This window comes from Ranitomeya imitator, chromosome 3 (assembly GCF_032444005.1).
Source record: "Ranitomeya imitator isolate aRanImi1 chromosome 3, aRanImi1.pri, whole genome shotgun sequence".
Taxonomy (NCBI): Eukaryota; Metazoa; Chordata; class Amphibia; order Anura; family Dendrobatidae; genus Ranitomeya; species Ranitomeya imitator.
Window position 1 is genome coordinate 32702186 of NC_091284.1, and position 21894 is coordinate 32724079.

The window sequence follows — 21894 nt, forward strand, 5'->3', positions numbered from 1 at the left end:
ACGCCCACTGTCTCCATCCTACACCACATCAGAGCCTCTGACACCCACTGTCTCCATCCTACACCTCCTCAGAGCCTCTGACACCCACTGTCTCCATGCTACACCACCTCAGAGCATCTGACACCCACTGTCTCCATCCTACAGCACCGCAGAGCATCTGACACCCACTGTCTCCATCCTACACCACCTCAGTGCATCTGACACCCACTGTCTCCATCCTACACCACCTCAGTGCATCTGACACCCACTGTCTCCATCCTACACCACCTCAGAGCCTCTGACACCCACTGTCTCCATCCTACACCACCTCAGAGCATCTGACACCTGCTGTCTCCATCCTACACCTCCTCAGAGCCTCTGACACCCACTGTCTCCATGCTACACCACCTCAGAGCCTCTGACACCCACTGTCTCCATCCTACACCACCTCAGAGCCTCTGACACCCACTGTCTCCATCCTACACCACCTCAGAGCCTCTGACACCCACTGTCTCCATGCTACACCACCTCAGAGCATCTGACACCCACTGTCTCCATCCTACACCACCTCAGAGCCTCTGACACCCACTGTCTCCATCCTGCACCACCTCAGAGCCTCTGACACCCACTGTCTCCATGCTACACCACCTCAGAGCATCTGACACCCACTGTCTCCATGCTACACCACCTCAGAGCATCTGACACCCACTGTCTCCATGCTACACCACCTCAGAGCCTCTGACACCCACTGTCTCCATCCTACACCACCTCAGAGCCTCTGACACCCACTGTCTCCATCCTACACCTCCTCAGAGCATCTGACACCTGCTGTCTCCATCCTACACCTCCTCAGAGCCTCTGACACCCACTGTCTCCATCCTACAGCACATCAGAGCCTCTGACACCCACTGTCTCCATGCTACACCACCTCAGAGCCTCTGACACCCACTGTCTCCATCCTACACCACCTCAGAGCCTCTGACACCCACTGTCTCCATGCTACACCACCTCAGAGCATCTGACACCCACTGTCTCCATCCTACACCACATCAGAGCATCTGACACCCACTGTCTCCATCCTACATCTCCTCAGAGCATCTGACACCTGCTGTCTCCATCCTACACCTCCTCAGAGCCTCTGACACCCACTGTTTCCATGCTACACCACCTCAGAGCCTCTGACACCCACTGTCTCCATCCTACACCACCTCAGAGCCTCTGACACCCACTGTCTCCATGCTACACCACCTCAGAGCATCTGACACCCACTGTCTCCATGCTACACCACCTCAGAGCATCTGGCTCCTGCTGTCTCCATCCTACACCACCTCAGAGCCTCTGACACCCACTGTCTCCATGCTACACCTCCTCAGAGCATCTGACACCCACTATCTCCATCCTACACCACATGAGAGCATCTGACACCCACTGTCTCCATCCTACACCACATGAGAGCATCTGACACCCACTGTCTCCATCCTACACCTCCTCAGAGCCTCTGACACCTGCTGTCTCCATCCTACACCACCTCAGAGCATCTGACACCCACTGTCTCCATGCTACACCACCTCAGAGCCTCTGACACCCACTGTCTCCATGCTACACCTCCTCAGAGCATCTGACACCCACTGTCTCCATCCTACACCTCCTCAGAGCCTCTGACACCTGCTGTCTCCATCCTACACCACATCAGAGCATCTGACACCCACTGTCTCCATCCTACACCTCATCAGAGCCTCTGACACCCACTGTCTCCATCCTACACCTCCTCAGAGCCTCTGACACCCACTGTCTCCATGCTACACCACCTCAGAGCATCTGACACCCACTGTCTCCATCCTACAGCACCGCAGAGCATCTGACACCCACTGTCTCCATCCTACACCACCACTGAGCCACCTGAGGTTAAGTAAAACAGGTTACTTGCATCTTAAAAAAAAATCTGCAACATCAAAAACTCACGGTGGGAATGTGGACTTATGGTACGTGATATACAATTTCCATACAGGATCACAAAGGAAGCAACAACCTTACTGGAGACAATTCATTTCCTACCTGATAATCCTCAAGGGTGTAAATCAAAGGTTAAATCCGTCAGGCTTTGTAGTGAGGATTTTGCTTTGATGACGGGTCACAAAGAAAGATGTTTCCACTTTGTCCCTAAGAGGAAGGAAATACAATACAGAATTTACAAAAATATTTAAAGTAAAAAATATCTCATAGAAACTAAAATAAATGTCTAACAAAGCCCTGGTCACTCTTCATCGGATACAATGTATCAGCCAGTGTTCTGCTACGAAAAACTGCTATATGGTGTCATACATGTTCCTCTGCTGTGCATCATATGTTGGTTCAGTGGTTAGCACTGAATAGTGGGCACCATTAGGATATATGCACACGTTGCAGATAGCTGCACCCGGCGCTGGAGATTCGGGGCTGCGGAGAGAAAATTCAGCTCTGCTACATCAATATGTATGATTTCATCACAATGATGGTATTTTTTTCTTTAGACCTTGTTCTCACGTTGCAATTTTGTCACTTTTTTCCCTCGGAAAAAGAAAGAAAAAAATTGTTTAAAGTAGCAGCAAAGTGAATGACATTTCTGAAATGCTTATTTTATCGCTGCAGATTTGAACCTGCAAGACATTATTCTTTTTTTTTCTTTAATAAGCAATCTGTCAATTCTGTTACCATTTTCGCAGCTTTTTTCACTCAAGTGAACAGGTAAAGAAAACTCAAGTAAAAACTGCATAAAAAAGCACAGAAAAACATGGCATAAATGAAGCAAAAAAAAAAAGTGCATATTTGAAGCAGGGTTTTTCCTGCCAGCAGTCTGGTTTTTGCAGTAGTAATAATCTGCGGCAGATACTACCCGTGTGCACAGAGCCTTACGCAGCATTGATAGGTGCATTTTTAATTGTCATTTTTTTTTTATTTTCACTCCAGGGAATAATGAAAGAAACCACTAACAGTTTTGTAAGCAAAAACAATGTACTACATGTACTGTACCATTCTCTACCTGTACTATATGTACTGTATCACTCTCTACCTGTACTGTATGTATTGTACCATTCTCTACCTGTACTATATGTACTGTACCACTCTCTACCTGTACTATATGTACTGTACCACTCTCTACCTGTACTGAATGCACTGTACCACTCTCTTCCTGTACTATATGTACTGTACCACTCTCTACCTGTACTATATGTACTGTACCACTCTCTACCTGTACTGAATGCACTGTACCACTCTCTACCTGTACTATATGTACTGTACCACTCTCTACCTGTACTGAATGCACTGTACCACTCTCTACCTGTACTATATGTACTGTACCACTCTCTACCTGCACTATATGTACTGTACCACTCTCTACCTGTACTATATGTACTGTACCACTCTCTACCTGTACTATATGTGCTGTACCATTCTCTACCTGTACTATATGTATTGTACCATTCTCTACCTGTACTATATGTACTGTACCACTCTCTACCTGTACTATATGTGCTGTACCACTCTCTACCTGTACTATATGTACTGTACCACTCTCTACCTGTACTATATGTGCTGTACCATTCTCTAAGTGTACTATATGTATTGTACCATTCTCTACCTGTACTATATGTACTGTACCACTCTCTACCTGTACTATATGTACTGTACCACTCTCTACCTGTACTGAATGCACTGTACCACTCTCTACCTGTACTATATGTACTGTACCACTCTCTACCTGTACTGAATGCACTGTACCACTCTCTACCTGTACTATATGTACTGTACCACTCTCTACCTGTACTATATGTACTGTACCACTCTCTACCTGTACTATATGTACTGTACCACTCTCTACCTGTACTATATGTGCTGTACCATTCTCTACCTGTACTATATGTATTGTACCTTTCTCTACCTGTACTATATGTATTGTACCATTCTCTACCTGTACTATATGTACTGTACCATTCTCTACCTGTACTATATGTACTGTACCACTCTCTACCTGTACTATATGTGCTGTACCATTCTCTACCTGTACTATATGTATTGTACCATTCTCTACCTGTACTATATGTACTGTACCACTCTCTACCTGTACTATATGTGCTGTACCTTTCTCTACCTGTACTATATGTATTGTACCATTCTCTACCTGTACTATATGTACTGTACCATTCTCTACCTGTACTATATGTACTGTACCACTCTCTACCTGTACTATATGTGCTGTACCATTCTCTACCTGTACTATATGTACTGTACCACTCTCTACCTGTACTGAATGCACTGTACCACTCTCTACCTGTACTATATGTACTTTACCACTCTCTACCTGTACTATATGTACTGTACCACTCTCTACCTGTACTGAATGCACTGTACCACTCTCTACCTGTACTATATGTACTGTACCACTCTCTACCTGTACTATATGTACTGTACCACTCTCTACCTGTACTATATGTGCTGTACCATTCTCTACCTGTACTATATGTATTGTACCATTCTCTACCTGTACTATATGTACTGTACCATTCTCTACCTGTACTATATGTACTGTACCACTCTCTACCTGTACTATATGTACTGTACCACTCTCTACCTGTACTATATGTACTGCACCACTCTCTACCTGTACTGAATGCACTGTACCACTCTCTACCTGTACTATATGTACTGTACCACTCTCTAACTGTACTATATGTACTGTACCACTCTCTACCTGTACTATATGTACTGTACCACTCTCTACCTGTACTGAATGCACTGTACCACTCTCTACCTGTACTATATGTACTGTACCACTCTCTACCTGTACTATATGTACTGTACCACTCTCTACCTGTACTGAATGCACTGTACCACTCTCTACCTGTACTATATGTACTGTACCACTCTCTACCTGTACTATATGTACTGTACCACTCTCTACCTGTACTATATGTGCTGTACCATTCTCTACCTGTACTATATGTATTGTACCATTCTCTACCTGTACTATATGTACTGTACCACTCTCTACCTGTACTATATGTGCTGTACCATTCTCTACCTGTACTATATGTATTGTACCATTCTCTACCTGTACTATATGTACAGTACCATTCTCTACCTGTACTATATGTACTGTACCACTCTCTACCTGTACTATATGTACTGTACCACTCTCTACCTGTACTATATGTACTGTACCACTCTCTACCTGTACTGAATGCACTGTACCACTCTCTACCTGTACTATATGTACTGTACCACTCTCTACCTGTACTATATGTGCTGTACCATTCTCTACCTGTACTATATGTGCTGTACCACTCTTCCGACAAGCCTACAGTCTGCAGTGATCCTGAAGTTACTGAACCGCCGCGCAACCTGCCCTACCCTCTCCTAGTGTTTCATCACCCATCCCCTGCAGACTGTGAGCCCTCGCGGGCAGGGTCCTCCCTCCTTATGTACCCGTGTGCCTGTTATCTGCTCATGTTTAATGTATTTGTCTATATTTGCCTCGTATTGACATGTAAAGCGCCATGGAATAAATGGCGCTATAAAAATGTATAATAATAATAATATGTACTGTACCACTCTCTACCTGTACTATATGTATTGTACCACTCTCTACCTGTACTATATGTACTGTACCACTCTCTACCTGTACTGAATGCACTGTACCACTCTCTACCTGTACTATATGTACTGTACCACTCTCTACCTGTACTATATGTGCTGTACCATTCTCTACCTGTACTATATGTGCTGTACCACTCTCTACCTGTACTATATGTGCTGTACCATTCTCTACCTGTACTATATGTGCTGTACCACTCTCTACCTGTACTATATGTGCTGTACCACGCACTACCTGTACTATATGTGCTATATCACTCTCTACCTGTACTATATATACTGTACCACTCTCTACCTGTACTATATGTGCTGTACCATTCTCTACCTGTACTATATGTGCTGTACCACTCTCTACCTGTACTATATGTGCTGTACCACGCACTACCTGTACTATATGTGCTGTACCACTCTCTACCTGTAATGTATGTACTGTATCACTCTTTACCTGTACTATATGCACTGTACCCCTCTCTACCTGTACTGTAACACTTTCTACCTGTACTGTATGAACTGTACCATTCTCTACCTGTACTCTATGTACTGTACACACTTTACCTGTATTATATGCACTGTACCCCTCTTTACCTGTAGTATATGCACTGTACCCTTCTCTACCTCTACTGTATGTTATTTACCACTCTCTAACTGTACTGTATTTACTGTACTACTCTCTACCTGTACTATATGTACCATACCACTCTCTACCTATACTATATGTACTGTACCATTCTTTACCTGTAGTATATGTACTGTACCACTCTACCTGTATTGTATGTATTTACCAAACAACGGCCAAAAATAGATAGCTCTATCACATAATATACAATATATTTCCCAAAGTAAAAAAAAAGTCAATCACAGAGCAGAATGCAATAAAATATATCACTTTTATTCAGTTAGAACAAACAGTAGCCATTAAAATGCATAATGAAAAAACTAACCAGGATAGTGACACCTAAGTGCCGTGCCCAGCAAAAAATGTAATACAAGTGTAAGAGGGTACACATAAAATATATAGTCGGACAAATGAGCCCCAAAAAAATTGTATAGGGGGGGACAAAATTAAGTATATGTAAGGGTTTATATAGTGGCTAATATAAATACGCAAGTGCACAAACACTGTGAATAACTGGTCACCGTATATTACATCAATTAGTGCAATCACAATGTATAAAGCCAACAGCCAGTACAACCATATCAAGAGCAAATAGAGTTATCATTAGTAGGAGAAAGTCACCAACACCCAAACTGGATGTAAGATAATGAAGGTAATGCCAACCTAGATACCGAACATATCAAGGGCAAATAGAGTTATCATTAGTAGGTAAAAAGTCCCCAACACCCACACTGGATGCATCAACAAGTGCTGCAAGGTGATGAAGCTAATACCAACCTAGATACCGGATACGGGAGAGGCCCCGACGCGCGTTCTGTTGTTAATGCTTCCTCGGGGGGGGGGGGGGGCGTCAATAATACCTACCTCTTTAGTGGTGAAATTGCAGTCCAGGGCACATATTACAGATGATCTTGGAAATTCGAGAAGCCTGGAATCGGTTCGGAATCCCTCTAGCCAGGTGGGGTTGCAAGCCTTCCTTTCTGCGCTGAATTCTGGGTTCTTGATGCCTTAGCATTCCTCAAGTCCCTCTCTCAATCTGTCCCTCAGGTGGAACATTACCCACATGGCAGGCAGCTCGAGCCTTTTTACAGGTGTCCCTTTCTCGTGGTGACTCCGGGCTCTAATCTGCTGCTGGGCCTTCGGGTGTCTGTTGTAGTTAGAAGTCCTGCAATCTCCTGCCCTCCGGTTTCTGCTGTGGGGAATACAGTTCCCACACAACCTCGGACCCCGATGTCCGGTTTCTTGCCCTTTATCCTGGGAGTGAGCTCAATCGCAGCTCCACTCCCAGTTTCTTTCTCCTCTTGCTTCCTCTCCCTTCACTGTCTCACACAGACTGACCTCTAACTCCTCTTCCAGACCAGAACTTATAGGGAAGCTACCCTGAAATCAGGTTTAGAGCTCCCACTTCTGGCCTGGAGTCAGGAGGGTGTTGTATATAAGTGTTACCTGCTAAGGGGATTCCTTCTCGCTTCCAGTCATGGTATCACCCTCCCAGAGAGGCAGGTAATACCACTGTGACAACCGGATTCCTGGGGTGCCACATCTTCATTACATGTACTGTACTGCTTCCTACCCGTATTAAATGTACTGTACTTTCTACCTACATTGCATGCATTGTCCTGCTCTTTCCTTGTACTATATGTGCTAAACTGTTCTCTAACTGCACTACAGGTACTGTACTGCACTTTACCTGTACTACATGTATTGTACCTCTCTCTACATGCAATGCATAAACCTTATTTCTCTCTACCTGTACTACATGTACTATTCCTCTCTGCCTTTGTACACAAAATTATGGTCTCAAGTTCCAATATTTCATGTTTCAGCGATCACCCGTATCACTATATAAACAATAAAAATAATGGAAAATGAAAAAGAAGAACTAAATTACGAAATAGCAGAGATTATTAAAACTGATACAATAATCCTCTGTGTCTGAATACAAATAACACAATGTTTGTGCTGCTTAAAGCACTGTGATCTTGGTTTAATCCCACGCGTGGATTAGTATATCATCATTTGGAATGGAAATGAACCCAACGTAATTGTAACTCAGATGTATGAGGGTCATGAGAGTTCGTTGTTTGCTGACACAGATCCAAGAAATTGCAATTCAAATTAATAAATTAATTACTATAATAAAAGGCAAATAATAAAACCAGGGAAAGTCATGGAGATGAGCCGCAGGCTGCGGTTATAGAAAGCGCGGAGCTTACAACAGGAGGGCGATCAAAGAGAATTTTGGTTTATTTCACAAAGAAAAGCTGGGTTCACACAAAGCTAGTTTGCTGAGAAAGTTCTGCGGTTCAGGGAAAATTTGCTCCTTTTTCATCGGGGGCAAAACTTTGGAACGGAAGGGAGAAGAAGAAAAAGAAAAACAGCTCCTTAATCAGTGGAGCAGCTTGAATTGGAGGAGGTTCTCAGTTTACGGTGTCATACTCATCTGCGAGAAAGAAGGGGACGAGTGCAGTCCGATAAAAAATCATATTGCACTCTGAATAATGTTAATCTGTGAGTCCCTGCTCAACTACAATTTTTTTCTCAGCTCAGATCGGCCGGAGGAAAAAAAATCGCAGTATGCTGGGATAATCCTTATACGACACTCACCAGTGCAAGTCATTGACTTGAAAACCTAACATTTCATCTGCCGCGTACAGTAAAATCAAAGTATGACCTGTCAGGATAGAATATAGAATAGATACACATAGAATAGATAGATGTACAGACGTCAGTCACATATATAATTAGTGCAGTGTGTGTGTGCAGCTTACTGTACATGTTTTTAATTAATAAATGATTACATTTTCTGAAAAAAATGGTGTGGGCTCCCCTGACATTTTATTAACCAGCTGGGGATTGATGTTTATAGCCTGGGAAGGGGGTAATACCCATGGAGCTTCCCAGGCTATTAATATCAGCTCACAACTGTATACTTAGCCTTTACTGGTTATTAAACTGGGGGACCCCCAAAATAATTTATGGTTCCCTAATAATCAATAACCAGCAAAGGCTAGTCAGACATCTGCAGGCTGATATTAATAGGCTAAGAAAGGACCAAGCAATATTGTCCCCCTCCCAGACTAAAAACATCAGCTCTCAGCTGCCACAGAAAAGACGCATCTATAAGATGTTCTAATTCTGGCACTTAGTCTCGTTCTTCCAACTTGCCACCACTTGGAAAGTGGTGTAATAGTTGATGGGGGATGTTGATGTCAGCTTTATATTGACAGCTGACATCAAGCCCAGGGGTTAGTAATGGAGAGGCATCTATAAGACACCCTCATTACTAACCCCATGTTCATATTGTAAATTAAAAAAATACAGAGAAAAAATACTTTATTTGAAATAATGACACAGACTCCTTTATTGAATTAAAAATAAAAATAACACTTATACTCACCTTTACGCCCCAATCCATTGCAGCCCATGTTCCCTGTAAAAAAAAAATAATAATAAAGCAACATAATCCTCACCTGTCCCCAATGTGAAGATAAGAATTAATTTGTTTATAGACGACTCTAGTTCTGCTTTATTGACTTAGCACGCTGAACGCTTGCACGATGTGAGCATTCAGAATGCCAGTCAGCAGACACAATGAGCTATGCTTGCTTGCGCAGTTCAGTGCCTCACGGTGAGGGTAAACATGTGAGCCGAATTCATATCCAATGAACTCCTTTCACCTCACTGATGTCACCGCGAGCACCATGGGAAAGTTCTAATAGTGCTCGCGCTGACATCATTGAGGTGAAAGGAGTTCATTGGACATGAAATCCGCTCACCTTTTCTCTGTCACTGAGAGGCTCTGTCTCGATTGCCTGGCATGCTGAATGCTAGCATCATGCCAGTGTTCAGCATGCCAAGAAGATGTAGCAGAGCTAGAATCTTCCATGGACAAAATGGATTATAGTTTCATCAGAGAGGTGAGTAATGTGGTTGTTTATTTTTGTAACTCTTTTACAGAGGACATGGGCATTGGAGGATTATCTTCACGTCGATAACAGGTGAGGATTATGTTGCTTTATTGTTTTATTTTTTTTTTACAGGGGACATGGACTTTAATGGAATGGACGTAAAGGTGCGCATAAGTGTATTTTTATTTTAAATTCAATAAAGGAGTCTGTGTCATTATTTCAAATAAATGACTTTATTCTGGGTGTTTTTTTTATTTACAATATGAATATGGGGTTAGTAATGGGGGCATCTTATGGATGTCTTTCCATTACTCACCCCTGTGCCTAATATCAGATGTCAATCTAAAGCTGACCTCTATCCCCCAAATATTACCCCACTTTCCAACACACCAGGGCAAGTGGGAAGAGCGAGGCTAAGTGCTTATGGATGCACATTTTCTGGTGCCGCTGAGAGCTGATGTTTTTAGTCTGGGATGGGGCCAATATCATGTCCCCTTCATAGTCTATTAATATCATCCCGCAGCTGTCTGAATAGCCTTTGCTGGTTATTAATTATAGAGGGACAGTACATTAATTTTTGGTGAGGTCCCCCAGTTTAATAACCAGTAAAGGTTTAGTAGACAGCTGTGAGCTGATACTAATAGCCTGGGCATATCCGGGGGTAATACCTCCTTCCCAGGATATGAATATCAGCCCCCCAGCTGTCTGTTTGTCCTCTGCTGGTTAATAAAATGTTAGGGTAAGTCACACAATTGTTTTGGTAAATAATTTATTTATTAATAAAATGCATGTACAGTACAGTAAAATACAAACGCAAAGCACTGATTATATATCTCACTCACATATTTATATCTCTGTCGATCTAATATATACAGCTGTGCTCAAATGTTTACATACCCCGGCAGAATGTTTGCTTTCTTGGCCTTTTTTTCAGAGAATATGGATGATAACACCAACACTTTTCTCAACTCATAGCTAGTCAAACTATTGTGTTTTCTCTTTTTAAATCATAATGACAACCCAAAACATCCAAATGACCCTGATCAAAAGTTCACATACCCAGTTTCTTAATATCATAAATTGTGCCCTCTAACATCAATGACAGCTTGAAAGCTTAAAGTCTTTTGTGGTAGTTGTGGATGAGGTTCTTTGTTTTCTCAGATGGTAAAGCTGCCCACTCTTCTTGGTAAAAGGCCTCCAGATCCTGTAAATTCCTGGACTGTCTAGCATGAACTGCGCGCTTGAGATCTCCCCAGAGTTACTCAATGATATTGAGGTCAGGAGACTGAGATGGCCACTCCAGAACCTTCACTTTGCTTTGCTGTAGCCAATGACAGATCGACTTGGCCTTATGTTTTGAATCGTTGTCATGTTGGAACGTCCAAGTACGTCCCATGCGCAGCTTCCGGGCTGATGAGTGCAAATTTGCCTCCTGTATTTGCTGATAACGTGCTGCATTCATCTTTCCTTCAACTTTGACCAAGTCTCCTTTGCCTTTGTAGCTCACACATCCCCAAAGCATCAGTGATCTACCTCCGTGCTTTACAGTAGGATTGGTGTTCCTTTCATCATAGGCCTTGTTGACCTCTCTCCAAATGTAATGTTCAATTTTGGTCTCATCACTCCAAATTACCTTGTTCCAGAAGTTTTGAGGCTTGTCTTTGTGCTGTTTTGCATATTGTAGACGAGATACTTTGTGGCATTTGCGCAGTAATGGCTTTCTTCTGGCGACTTGACCATGCAGCCCATTTTTCTTCAAATGCCTCCTTATTGTGCATCTTGAAACAGCCACACTGCTAGTTTTCAGAGAGTCCTGTATTTCAGCTGATGTTATTTGTGGGTTTTTCTTTGCATCCTGAAAAGTTTTCCTGGCTGTTGCGGATGACAGTTTTGTTGGTCTACCTGACCATGGTTTTGTTTTTACAGAGCTCCTGATTTTCCATTTGTTAATCACAGTTTGAACGCTACTGACTGGCGTTATCAATTCCTTGGATATCTTTTTGTATCTCTTTCCTGTTTTGTACAGTTCAACTACCTTTTCCCTTAGATCCGTTGACAATTTTTTGCTTTCCCCATGACTCACAATCCAGAACTGTCAGTGGCTGGATGAAAGATGCTAGAGTCTCTCTGGATCCCAGAAACTCATTCAGCTTTTATGTACACACACTGATTACAAGCAAACAGGTCACAGGTGAGGATGTTACCTTTAGTAGCCATTCACACCCATTTATGTAAACTTCTGTGCATGTTATCAGGCCAAAATCACCAGGGTATGTGAACTTTTGATCAGGGTCATTTGGATGTTTTGGGTTGTCATTATGATTTAAAAAGAAGAGACACAGTAGTTTGACAATAAATGGCTTCACCCAACCACCAACCAAGAGTGAAGGAAAAGTTTTGGTGTTATGATTCATAGTCTCTGAAAAAAAGGCCAAAAAAGCAAAACTTCGGCCGGGGTATGTAAACTTTTGAGCACAACTGTATATATTGAAGAATATTTCCTTCTAAAACTATGTGTAAATGACACAGAGAATTGTAAAAGCTCATATTAAAATCGCATTGCATACGGATGTAAATTGGATGCTAGGTTGTAAAAATAGGATTGTACTCAAATGAAAATCTCATGACATTTGCATGACCCTTGTCTGAGTTTTCAGGAATAATATCGGACCATTTTTGTTTCATGGTGATGAGCCCTAAGTAATAAAAACCCAGTGAAAGGGCCACTTTAAAGTCAAACAACTAATTTAAATAAATTGTAGTCATGTTTGACTGTGCTTTGCTAGCGGAAAAAATTGCCTTGCTGCCTTGTCAGTGTGCAGATATTTAGGGTAGAGACGACAGTTGCATCCAAACTTTAGTTTCTGAGTGGTCCAAACACTAGATAATAAGACATACTATAATAAATGGCACCTGCTTGGTGGGTTGTTATAAATCTTGATTGGGGCCCAGAGGCATCAAGCTCAGCGTCTAATGTGCACGCGCTTCCACACTTAGCTTCACCTCCCCGGCAGGTTAATTTTATGAAAGCCCCCTACGTACAAAGGCGCAAAGCATACCGGCAGAGGTTACAGTTTTGGTTATTCAAAGGGGTCTTTTCTGAATGAGGAAGGACCTCATATTGTGATTTATTTATTGCTGTTTCCTTCTTTGTTCTATAGGGGGCGCTGCTGTCACTGTACTGCCATATGCATTGTCCGGATGGCAGTTAACACATTTTGGCAAGTAATAAATCAGCCTGCAATTAAAAATGAACTAATTGTAAGTCAGAGCGGCCTCTCTCCCACTCTCATCATGTTCTGAGTGGCCGAACCCTATTCACATGGTGATTATCTGCAGCAGAAGCTGCCAGGGACATCGCTGCACGACTCGAAAGACCAAGCAAGCAGTTATATAATTAACCAGAAAACCGTCAGATGTTACATTTCTTTCTGAAAAAGCAGCACGACTATCAATCAGTAAGATCACCATGACCAGGCTCGGACTGTCCAATAGGGGAACAGAGGAATCCCCTGGTGGGCCCCTGTGCAGACACGGGCACCCAACCCCACTGTATGGGCAGTACTTGGCATAATTCACATGATTCACTCTGCACAGGAAAAAGCAGCCTCTCATCATTCATTAACCAAACTACCCAGTTTAATATTATATAGAGATATAGGTAAATTTGTGAACGAGGGAAGTGTAATATTTGTATGCAGGTGAAAAGTGGGCCCCCAAAGTCAATGTTACTGGTGGGCCCTTGGCACCCCAGTCCGACAGTCCATGACCATTATACCTTCTGTATGTGCCATTACCCAGCCCTTTCTATATTGAGGTAGTCAACAGCTAGTAATTATACAACATATCCGATACTGATCCTGAGTTACACCCTGTATTACACTCCAGAGCTGCACTCACTATTCTTCTGGTGCAGTCACTGTGAACATACATTACATTACTGATCCTGAGTTACCTCCTGTATTATACCCCAGAGCTGCACTCACTATTCTGCTGGTGCAGTCACTGTGTACATACATTACATTACTGATCCTGAGTTACATCCTGTATTATACTCCAGAGCTGCACTCACTATTCTGCTGGTGCAGTCACTGTGTACATACATTACATTACTGATCCTGAGTTACATCCTGTAGATCTTTTATTATAAAAATGAAAAACATAACAATAATAATAGCAGAAAACATAACAAAAATATTAGCCAGAAAATAATCAGTATACTGAACACTGGTCCAGCCGCTCATTCTCTCCTCTCACACCTATTATACAGTATATACAGAATAATAACTACGGTAATAATAACTACTTTGACCTTCTGGTCCGGTCACCAAACTAAATAATAATAACAAATAAAATATGCAATGGCAAACAAAAACTATATACATGAACTTTTTTTTTTTAATAATTTTTTTTTAGTGTTTTCACTCATATTTTTTTTTTTAGTTTTAAATAAAATAACCACAAATTAAACAAATATATATAATACTAAGCTATCCTCCATTCCCAACCCCCCGCACTGACCTGAGAGCTGGTCCTGCATCTCATGTCTCAGTCCATGTCCAACGTCCATAGGTCAGATCAGGCAGTGCCAGTTTTCCACCAAACAACCCAGTGTCCAATAGTCCCACAAGATAAACCCACCTCCCCCCTTTTCCCACCACCCAACCTAACACCTACACCCAATTCTATATCTCTATATACAATATATACAGCAGCACACACCACAATAATCACAAATCACGAAGCCCAAGTTCGGCGCCTGCAGCCCTACATCACTGTATAATAATCAAACAAAACAAAAATCTACAGTGTCAGCAGCAGCCCACCACCAGGAAAGGAGATGACCAGACTAGGGTACACTAAAAGAAAAGCCCCTCCAGAGGAGAGCGGCCCTCCGTGCGCCCAGTCTCCCATACTCCAGAGAGCGTACCTTCACCAGGTCACCGAGTATGGTTCTAAACACATCGTCCACTGGGAGGATTTTCTGTTGCGTTGATACTAAGCACCGTGCGTTCCACGTGTGATACCTAACCACTGCGGTCCCGACCACCAAGGTCTCCGAGTGCTCCATAGGCCCATTCCGCGTAGGAGAGACCGGCCAGCCGAGAATAGCCAATGAAGGCGCCCAGGGACAATGAAGCAGGAAGTGGTCCATGCTTTCCAGCAAGGTACCACAATGCTCCCGAAGACAATTCCTGTCCTCAGAGCTCCTACACTTCAGATTGTCCCTCATACACAGTTTCCCATGGAAGCAGCACCAAGCCAAGTCCCAAAACTTCGAGGGGATCCTGATAGAATTCAAAAGATGCAAACCCACCCCAAGATCCCGACTTGGGCAGTCCCTGAGCGCCGGAGGCCTCTGGAAATGGGTCAACAGAACCTTATTGTCAAGGAGTTTCCTTGTCAGAGTCCTGATCTCCCACATTCCCAGACCCCACAGATGAATTACCTTCAGAACCAAGGTAGCGTAAGCAGGAAGATGTCCATGCAATGTGCGAAGATCCTTCACTTGCCCTCCTGTCTCCCATTCCTGGAAGAAAGGCTGAAACGATCCCCTACAGGAGAATACCCACGGAGGAGCCCTCTCTTTCCAGAGGTTTGCAATATTGATCTTAATGAAGGTATCCACAAGGAATACCACAGGGTTGACCATACCCAACCCTCCTAGTCTCCTCATACGGTAAGTAACCTCCCTCTTGACCAGGTTCAGTCTATTCCCCCATAATAGTTGGAAGAACAAACTGTAGATCCGAGTCCAGAGAGATTCCGGCAGGATGCACACACTGCCCAGATAAATCAGTAAAGGGAGCAAGTAAGTTTTGATCAGGTTTACCCTTTCCCTTAGGGTTAAAGACCAACCCTTCCATTGGTTCACCTTCTGAGTGGCGATCTCTAGCCTGCTGTCCCAATTTTTTTGGGGGTAATACCCCTGGCCAAATTCGATGCCGAGGACTTTTGCAGAGACTTTGGGTCCTGGAAGGGTGTCCGTGAGATCAAAACCAGGATCTCCTCCTCCCAGCCAGAGACTCTCACACTTATCCCGCTTGATCTTGGACCCGGATGCCTCCGCGTAGCGATCTACCTCTGATATCAGCCACCCTGCCTCCTCGTGAGAGGAAACAAACACAGTGACATCATCGGCATACGCCACCACCCTCAGAGTGGCTTCCGATGCTGCCTGGTCCATCCCGATCCCTGCCAAGGGTCCACGCTCCACCCTCCTAAGAAGAGGGTCAATCACAAACACGTACAGCAGCGGGCTCAGGGGACAACCCTGGCGAACACTGGACCCACCCTCAAATGAGCTGCCAATCCAACCATTCACAAGATGGAAACTCTCTGCCCCACTGTACAAGGTCTTAAGCCAAACAACAAACCCCCAGACTATATCTCAGAAGGACAGACCAGATGTACTCGTGATTAACCTGATCAAATGCTTTTGCCTGGTCCAGTGACAGCATGTACCCCTTCCAGTGACAAGCCCTACCCTGCTTTACTGCCTCTCGGACACAGAGCACAGCACTAAATGTGCTGCGGCCTGGAACAGAGCAATGCTGGGCCTCCGAAAGGAGTTGGGGTGCAAATTTCACCAGCCAATTAAATAGCACCTTTGCCAGAACCTTCCTGTCTGCATTGAGAAGCGCTATAGGATGCCAATTCTCAATGCAAGATGGGTCCTTACCCTTTGAGAGGATGATCAGGGCAGACCTCCTCATTGACTTCGGCAGAGTGCCTGAGGAAAGAGGGGAACCAAAACGTCCTTAAAGGTCTTATAGAATTCAGATGTTAAGCTATCTGGACCAGGCAATTTTTGGGGGGCAAGCCCTTCAATCGCCAACTGAAATTCCTCTTCCCTGATCTTTTCTGTCAAAACGTCAAGAGAGGGGTCTACCCCTGGTTCCGGGACGGCTTCAGCCAGGAAAACTGACATCTCATCCCAATCAAGATCCTTCTTCCCCAAGAGGTGCGAGTAGAAGGATCTGACAACCTCCAGGATCCCTGATCTGGATCGCCTCAGGGACCCCATAGTGTCGACCAGTCCTGTAACTACTTTACTATTCACTGACATCTTGCAGTTTCTGTAAGGGTTGGGTGAGCGGTACTTCCCGTTATCCCTCTCAAAAACCAAAGACGCGTGTCTATCGTACTGACACCTCATAAGCAAAGATTTCACTCTGGAGATCTCCTTGTGGCTACCTCCAGTTGAGACAAGATGCTCGAGTTTCATCCTCAGACCCTGGTACAGGCGGTACCTGCTCAGACTCCTGAGGCTCGAGGGCTGGCGGAAAAATCTCGCCACCCTTTCCTTGAACATCTCCCACCTCTCTGACTTACTACTACAAAGATCCAGTAAGGGTACCTGGCTCTGAAGAAAATCCTCAAAGGACTGTCTTATCTCCGCTTTTTCCAAGAGAGGCGAATTGAGCCTCCAAAAGCCTCTTCCCATCCGGTGGGTCTCTGCAACATTCAGAGAAAACAAAATTAAACAGTGGTCGGAGAACTCCGCCTCAACAACAGACACTGCTGAAGAGACAGCTTCCTCCTTTAAATAAAACCTATCTATTCTGGACCTACAGTTACCTCTATGATAGGTGAACCCCTCGTGGCCTGGGGTGTGCCGAATGTGGACATCCACCAGGCGAGCCTCACTAACTATACTATTAAGGGCGACGCTATCATAAGTCAACTTGTCTCTGGAACCTCCTCTATCTCGGGGCCTCATGACAGCATTGAAGTTCCTTCCAAAGACAACCTGCCGACTTGTAAAAAGGTAGGGCTTGATCCTCATAAAGAGACACTTCCGGTCCCACTTAGTTTGGGGACCATAGATGTTAATGAGCCGGAGCTCTTGTCCCTTCATGAAGACATCTAAGATCAGGCACCTCCCCATTTCTAACTCAATAACCCATCGGCATTCCACCGGTGCGGTAAAAAGGACCGCCACTTCGCTATACGGCTCGGCTGCAAGAGACCAATAGGAGGGCCCGGGTCTCCACTCCCTCTTAGATTTAAACACGTCTGCCATGTTGGGCAGCCTGGTCTCTTGCAAAAAGAAAATGTCAGCTTCAACACGGCTGAGAAAATCAAAGGCCGCAAATCTAGATGTATTTGACTTTATGCTGGCGACATTAATGGACGCCAGCGTCAACAGAGTGGATACCGCCATCATTGGTGATTGAGTTAGATGGCTTTCTTCTTCCCACTCCCCTTATCTTCTGCCTCAGAGGAGGAATCCTTGACCATCTTTAATGACATGGAGGTATCCATTTCCACATGTTTTTTCTTTTTATCATCCTCGTCTCTGGACTCTGGGCCAGTCTCTCCTTCCAAGGACCTTACATTCCCAGAAGAAGGAGACTCGGTGCCCCCTGTAAGTCCCGCCAAAGCCGGAATCTCACCTTCAGCTTCCTCCTCAGAGGAAGAGATGTTGTCAAGGGCTTGGAACCGGTTAGAAAGACCAACCAGTGGGGAGTTGGTTTTTCCTTCCTTAGATACCTTGGCCAGAGCGGGAGATGCTTTATCTCCCTTCTTTCTCTTCTTTTTGGTGCCGAGCTTACCCTTGTCCTGTAGCCACTGCCTATTATCCTCATCCATACTTTCATAATGGGAGGATTCAGAGGCCGTGGCGCTTTCCTCTCTGTGGATCCTCCTGACCTCCTCATCCAACTCATCATCTCTCAGGGCCTCAGCAGCAAGACTGGCGTTCAGGACAGGGGCTGACCCGGCCTCACCCAGCTCTCTATCCTGTCTGCGCTTGTCTAGACACCTCAGCTGGGCAGGCGTCTTTTTATTGCTGTTCCTCCTTGACCCCTCAGCTCCCTCACCCCTGCTAGTCCCTTCCCCAGCAGAATCAGCCTCATGACTTTATCCCACCGGGGTCACGACTGCATTAGCGAAGAAGCGTGGACAATGACTGAATGGGTGACCTAATTCACCACACAGGTGGCACCTAATCTCCACACAAGATGCAGCAAGATGGCTGATATTCCCACACAAAGCACATTTCTGCACAGTGCAGTTTGCACTGAAGTGTGTGGGGTCGCTGCACCTGTGACAGAGCTTCAGTTGCCCCTGGTAGAAGACCAGGATACGATCCCTACCCAGGAAGGCAGATGATGGTATGTGGGCAACCGTACCACCTGAACGCTCGTTTTACCATAAACGTCCAGGCCCCTGACCAGATACCATACTCGTCATGTTTTTTCTTTGGCATCTCCACTACCTCTCCATACCAGCCAAGCCACGTCATGATGTTATAAGAAAAAAAGCGACTCGTTACAGGTCATCACGGTCACTTTCTTGACCTGATTTTGGCGAGACACCACCTGAATGACAAAGTCTTGCCAGCCGGGCTCATTTTTTGCCAACTCATAGTTCAACCAGAAGAGCTCAAGCCCCTCCGGCCGAACAAAGCTGACATCAAACTCAGGCATGGAATAGGGATGTATCAAGGCGTAGATGTCAATCGCCTTGAAGCTCATCCTCAGCAGGAGCTCCACAACCTTAGACCTTGGAGGACACGCATTACTGCCCCTCCACTAAAGACGGACCACATTCCTACGCACACTACCTGGCCTGGCTGTTGGGAGGGACCACACTGTATCCCCCCCTCTTTGCTCTCGGAAGGCCCCGAAGCTATGCCTCTCTACCCAGAAGGATAGATCAACCTCTCGACCCTCTACCATTAGTGATCTCTCTCCCTTCTTTAGAGCCTCAAGGAGACGACATTGTGACATGCCATCCCCAGAGCCCAGAGACGAGTAGGAACGCCCTATTTTCCCCGGAGGTGACAGCGGCAAAGCTCCTGACAGGTGCTGCCACCACCGGGGGGCAACCGGACCAGTGACCACATCCACTCCAACAGAATCACAATTACCCACCTCCATAACCCTCTCACCCTCCACCAAACCAGCAACCACACCACTAGACAAAGAGTTTTCCTCATTCATACCCACCACCACATTCACTGCTGCTGAACCAGTGACAACAGGGGGTGACATTTTGACCTCTGCATCATCAGACACAAGGAGCTGAGTCTCCTCCACAGAACTGGAGGCAACCTCACCCCTTTTTTATGTGTGCCCTCCGCATCATCAGTTGGTATTTTCCACTGCTTCATGGTTGCTACCAGGCGCCGTTGATCCTTAGCTGTTGTGAGGCACCGCTGATCCTTAGTATCAGGATCTTGTTGACCAGTGGTGCCAACACAAAATAGGACTTTGGGAGGAGTGGAACTCCCAGCCCCAGCAACCCCCTCACACTGCCGCCCCTTCTCAACTAAGTGATCAGTGGCAACAGCATTCAAAGGCACCGAGGCTACCGGAGATGCCCCCGACACTGGGCCACTCCCCCTCCCACTGAGGAGCACACCACAGTGTCGTGGCCTGACCGTATGCCTGCCGCCGGGCCGCCCTCACTGTCCAGCCTCTCGGCTGATGCAACTCCTGCTATGTTCCTGCTACTCCAAGCAGAGATGGAGCTCTGTGCCTCATTATGTTGCTTCGTAATCTCCCCGCTCGTTTGCACTGGATCCACAGCAGAACCTGGGCTCGGCTGGGCAACGGGGCTTATACAGTGAGCTGACCCTGCAGCTGACTCAGGGGGTACAGGGAGAGGGGCATATACATAGCTCACTGCTTCCTGTAGCTTTGGTTTGGTAGTTTTCTTTGCCTTTTTCTTCTGGCCCCCAGGTGCCTCCTCTAGTAAATCATCACCAAGATGGAAGTTCTGAAGGCACACTGGGGTCTCCAGGAGCTTGATCTCTGCCATTAGTGCCCCTCCCTGGCCACTGTTGTCACTGTCTTCCCCAGAGCCAGCAGAACTGCGATGAGATGTCATTGTCACCTGTCCTGCAGAAAGCTCACTGCACGTGGCCTGCGGGTGACTTTGCAGGCTGCCAGGTGGGGTTTTCTGCTGGTCATCCTCCTCGTCATCATCATCATCCACCTGGCTCTCAGGCTGCAGCCCCATCTGCCTTTGCTCTCTGTTATCAGCCATTTCTCTAAATCTGTCTTCATTTTGCAGTTTCTCTTTAAATGGCCCACTTTTTTCTCTAATGAAAGCTTTCCTCACTTCAAGTTCATTAATATCAAGCTTAAGTCTCCTTACCTCCGCCTGGATTTGGGTATTCCTGGGTTTAGAGGCACCTGCGGCTTTAGCTTTTATGCAGCGCAGCTCATCCCGGAGCCTCATCAGTGTCTTACTCGCCTCTTTATACTCACGGAGGTGGCTCATGACCCAGGAGGCATAGGTGGACACAGACTCCCGGGGTCTCTGCAGCGCCCAACCCTCCTCAGTGAGGTCAGCCTCACCTCTGTGAGCACTCAGCTTTCCTCTGGAAGGGCTGCCATCCTGCACGCTAGCAGGCTTCTCCTCCATGTTGGAAGCCTTGTGGCTTCTCTGGGTATCTGCAGACCTGGGGGAGTAGGAGCCACATTGCTGCGACTCCTGGTGGAGCGTCTCACCCCCAAATCCTCTGATGTGCAGGCTGGTTGCTGGTTTCTTCTGACCCCCCCAAGCCTGGTCCAGGAAGCAGAAACCTGGGACTTTGCTCCTTCACTCATTCCAGGAAACCCACTCCCTCCCTGGGTAAGAGAGAGAGCAGGTCCCCGGGTGGAGAGGTGGTGGTTCTCAGGAGCTCAGTAGCACACAGCAGGATCAACAGCGACCGCACCCACAATTAGCACAATGAGCAGCAGCTGAGCAGAGCTGCACTCACTATTCAGCTGGTGCAGTCACTGTGTACAGACATTACAT

General features: G+C 45.5%; 1 protein-coding gene across 1 annotated transcript in view; it reads right to left on the minus strand.

Moving 5' to 3' along the window:
- Nucleotides 1-21894, minus strand: part of B3GALT5 (beta-1,3-galactosyltransferase 5) — an 82120-nt gene that overhangs the window by 26478 nt on the left and 33748 nt on the right. Inside the window, exon 2 of the mRNA XM_069760723.1 lies at nt 2035-2139. The gene's annotated coding sequence lies outside the window, so the exon portion shown is untranslated. The remainder of the gene's footprint in view (nt 1-2034; nt 2140-21894) is intronic.